This window comes from Talpa europaea, assembly GCF_964194135.1.
Source record: "Talpa europaea genome assembly, chromosome: 3".
Classification (NCBI taxonomy): Eukaryota; Metazoa; Chordata; class Mammalia; order Eulipotyphla; family Talpidae; genus Talpa; species Talpa europaea.
In genome coordinates this window covers 41,809,495-41,814,461 of record NC_140069.1, presented here as the reverse complement: position 1 = coordinate 41,814,461, position 4,967 = coordinate 41,809,495, and positions in this window count along the sequence as shown.

Sequence of the window (4,967 nt, the reverse complement as noted above, 5' to 3'; positions counted from 1 at the left end):
TCTTTGTAGATGTAAGTGTATTAACTAAAGTAACACTGAGCATGTGACAAGGAAGGAATCTCTGAATCACAAATTGATTATTTGTCTCTTGCACAAACCTGAAAATCCTGAAATAATTTAAGAGTCAACAATAAAATCCATGGTTGTTAGGTCAGGTTTCTTAAACAGTAGAAAAAAGTAGGCTGTGCCTGAATTGTACTTGTTCAATGAGCCTAATTGTTCCACTGACCAGTGAGGCATAATGACTTTGCACAGTGTAACACTGACTGTGACTGGCCTGGGGAAATACATCTCAGAGTAAGTCAAAAAACTTAGCAAGCCAAAATAATGACTTGATTCAAATTTCACCAACAAGAAAACAACTTACCTCACTTATGTTGACTGTCTTTATACATGCAGGTGATATTACTGAGCCACTATAAATAATGGTGCAACTACTTTGAGCACTTTATCCAAAGGTACTCGTGAATGTTTTCTTCACCCACACTGTCTGGTCCATTTTTTTTGAGAATAGAAGCATAATGCCACAGCCAGTCTTTATGGTTCTAGCTATAACTTATTCCATCTCAATGTTTAAGGCAAATTTTATTTTGATCACAATGTTTGGAAGAGCTTTGACTTCATTTCTGGGAGCTATGCTGCATTTTTAAGTATCATTGCCATCTTTTACAAAATTATTGCCAACATGACTATGGATTTCTCAGTGTATTTTAGAGGTAGAGGCTGATGGGTATGCAATCTTCATGGTATTATTAGAAGGTTAGAAGTCCTATTAGCTCCACAGATAGATATTTAAGAGATGGTAGTAACACTGCATCTCGACAATAATATCTCAGATCTGCAGCTCTGGTATGGGCACCCCCAAATTGAACTTGATCATTATATTTAAAATATATTAGATTCATGGGTACAATAGTTTACTATCATAATCAAATTTATAAGAGTGCCAATTTATTATTTTGCAACAGAACATTTATTTAGTGGGATAACCTATCTTGTTTTTGAAGAAAACTTTTTCCTAATGGGGGTATCTACATAAGAGGCCAAATTAAAGAGCAAGTTGTTGGATGAGCATATCATTAGGAATTAGAAATTAATCAATAACTATCTGATTTAGTCATTCCCTTGCTTAAGACTCATTCAGTTTCTCCATTGCTTGCAGGATAAAATCTATGCTCCTTATTGATCTCTCCCTCTCCTTTTCAAATTCCACCTCAAGTATTTCTTCTGTAATGATCCAAACATACCGAGCTATTCAAAATATTCCTATCCTTAAGATAAACTTTCTTTTATTTTGGCAAGTTCATGTCTGTATTTCATAACCCTGCTCAAAGATCTCTATCTCCCCTAGCAATTCAATTTTTCAAACCCACAAGAATCATTCTATCCTTCATGCTTCCATAGCAATTTGTACATATGTCTATGAACACAGACATTATAATGATTAATTTCTATCTTCAAGAATTTTTTTTAAAGATTTATTTATTTATGATACAAGAGCTGGGGTACAGGCCAGAGATGCGGGAGGTGAGAGGATTCACCAGAGACAGAGTGGGGAACAGAACAGGCAGAGTGACTGAAATACACTGCTGTGGGGAGCAGCGAGTGAGACAAGAGAGGTCTGCCTCACCATGTGGGTTTCTCTCTGGCTGGCTGGGGATCGAATTCATGCTGCAGAGGCTGCAGATTGCTTCATAGTGCAGTGCTTAACCCCTTGTGCCACCAGGGAGGCCCAAGAATGTTAGTTTCTTAGAAGTTGAAAAAAATCTTATTTGTCTATTAATTCCTAGTGTCTTGGCACACAGTAGAAACCAATATAAAAATTTTAAACTGTTCGCTGGTTTTGTCCATTAAAATGGACTGAATAGTTGGAATATTAAACAGTCATAAAAAGAAAGAAATCATACCATTTGCAACAATATAGACAGACCTTGAAGGAATTACACTAAGAGAATAAAGGCTTAGAGAAATAAATCAAAGAAAGCAAATATCCTATGAGCTCACTCATATGTGTAATCTAAAACAAATAAACAAAAACAAACTCACAGACACAGAAAACATTTTGGGGGCTTGCCAGGGGTGGGAGTGAAGGAGTAGGTGAAATGGGTCAAAGCTGGTCAAAAAATACAAACTTCGAGCTATAAAATAAATAAGTCATGGGGATGTAATGTACAGAATGGTGACTATAGTCAATAATAATATATAATATATTTGAAAGTTGCTGAGGGAATAAGTCTTAAATTTCTCATTACAAGAAGAAAATTCTTATAACTATGTATAGTGATGGATGTTAACCACACTTATTATGATGTTCATTTTGCAACACATACAAATAACAAATCATTATGTTGTAACCTAAAATCAATGTAATGTTCATGTCAATTATACCTTGATTTTTAAAAACTAAAATAAATTTTTAAAAAGGCTATCATCCATTAACATTCTAATTTCCAAAATATGTATCTGAAGTTTACACTACCAGATAGGATATAATTTCAGAATATTGGACAGTCTATTAAATTAAAAAACTAACTTTCTGAAAAGTTCTCCAGATTATCTTCAATTTTCATTTCACCACTAATTGGTGAAGAATAGCATTTTGGAAACATTGAACTACAATAGTGTTGTCCCCAAAATGATTCTGAAATAGCAGGCATCCTTTCAAACATTCTTTAAGATAACACTTGAGATATTATCACTGTAAAATCAAATTGCAATGAATATCATTTCTGGAATATTGCAAATATTAACATTGCAAAATAAAGTATCTTCTAAAAAAATCCATTAGTAGAATTCATATGCTATAATTGCTTAAAACCCCCCATCATTGATGTAAAAATACATGAACATTTGAAAATTTTACATTATTCCTTTATTTCTATTCTACTTCCTCAGTTTTAGAATGCCCTATCCATTATCAATCAATTTAAATCTAATTAAAAAATGTTTATGTCCATGTTATAAATATTCTGAGTTACCATTATTAATATTAGTACATATTTGATGAAAGCAATATATATCAATATTAAACTTAAGGGATAAACATTTATTGGAAAAACATTTCTTAATTTGCTCATTTTTTCAACTAATTAATGTGCATTTCCTAGAATGAGAATTTGCATTCTTTTCTTTCTTCTTCTCTTTTGTATACATGTGAGAACATTTGTTCACAAAAAAATTATGGATGATGGGAATAGAAGGAGTTTTGCTTTAGCTATATAACAAAATTCCTTAAACTCCTTTCAAAGTGGGTAATAAGAACCATTTATTAATCACATATCACTGCAAATTTTTTTTTTTAAAGATGTATTTACTTATTTATACAAGCACTGGGTAGTCAGAAGCGCGGGAAGATGAGAGAATTCACCAGAGCCACAGCGGGGAGCAGAGCAGGCAGAAGGACCGAAGTACACTGCTGAGGGGAGCAGCGGGCGGCAGGAGGGGTCTGCGCGCCATGTGGGACCCTCCTCCGGTGGCCGGGGAGCAGCCGGGGATCGAACCGGTGCTGCAGAGGCTGCGGGCAGCTTCGCAACCCAGCGTTCAACCGCTGCGCCACTGGGGAGGCCCTACTGCAAATTATTTGTATTTATTTATTTATTTTTTTTTAAATCAATTTTTTTTTTTTAAGATTTATTTATTTATACAAGCACTGGGTACAGTCAGAAGCGAGAGGGTGAGAGAATTCACCAGAGCCAGAGCGGGGAGCAGAGCAGGCAGAAGGACCAAAGTACACTGCTGAGGGGAGCAGCGGGCAGCAGGAGAGGTCTGCGCGCCACGTGGGACCCTCCTCTGGTGGCCGGGGAGCAGCCGGGGATCGAACCGGCGCTGCAGAGGCTGTGGGCAGCTTCGCAACCCAGCGCTCAACCGCTGCGCCACCGGGGAGGCCCTGCAAATTATTTTTAATGGTAATTGATATTTCACTTACATCAACTTCAGTTTTTTGGAAAGCAAAAGCTGGAGACTATTGGAGCTGCAAAGTGTCGTTACCAAGTGATTAGGGACACTTTCTCTATTTGGCTCTTGACTCTGGTGCCCCTTTTGTATTCTAGGGCAATATGTTCTTGATTGTGGCAGTGGTTTCATGGTGCATGCTCACGTCAAAACCTATCAAATTGTGCAGTGATAAAATGTCATTTATACCTCAATAAAGCTATTTAAATAAAACCAAAAAAAAAAAAAAGAAAAAGACTAGGGATGGGTGAAAGGTTTCATTTTTATGGTGATGGGAGAGATGGTTGATTGTGAAAGGGGAGGCAGGAAAGGGAAACAAGTTTGAGAGGAACTTTCCCCAGCAGTTCAATGTTTGGAAAAAGAGTACATAAAGAAGTTGAAAGCCTGACAACTACTTAAGAAAGACCCATCTATATGCTTCTCTGCAATGCTTACTGCAGTGTTATTTACAATAGCTAAGATGTAGAAACAACCTATGTGCCCACTGATAGAGGATTTGATTGAGAAGACATGGTATATCCACACCATGGAATATTACTTACTCAGCTAGAAGGAAAAACAAAACATTACCATGTACAGCAAAATGGAAGAAGTTCAAGGGAATTATAGTAAAACAAGTCAGAATGACAAATACTGGACATTTATATAGGAGATGATTTAAAAAAGCAAAATACTTATAAAAACTGACAGACAAAAGAAAAAATCAAAATCAACAAACAATTATGAACCAGAGACACACTACGGGGGGGGGGGGCGGGAAAGGAGGAATTGGGGTCAAAATAAGGGGGTTGCAATTGTATGGGGAATATAAAAATAAAAAAAAAAACAAAAAACTGGCAGACACTAATAAACAAATTGACGTTTCTGTGGGTAAGAGGGAGGGATTATGGGGTAAGGTCAAAGGGGTATAATGTATGTTAGTAGGGTAAAAAAAAAAAAATACCAAACCAAGGTGCTTACATATTCCTTAGAAATTCTTTGTATACCCCAGGGCTAAGCATAACCCCATTTGAAGA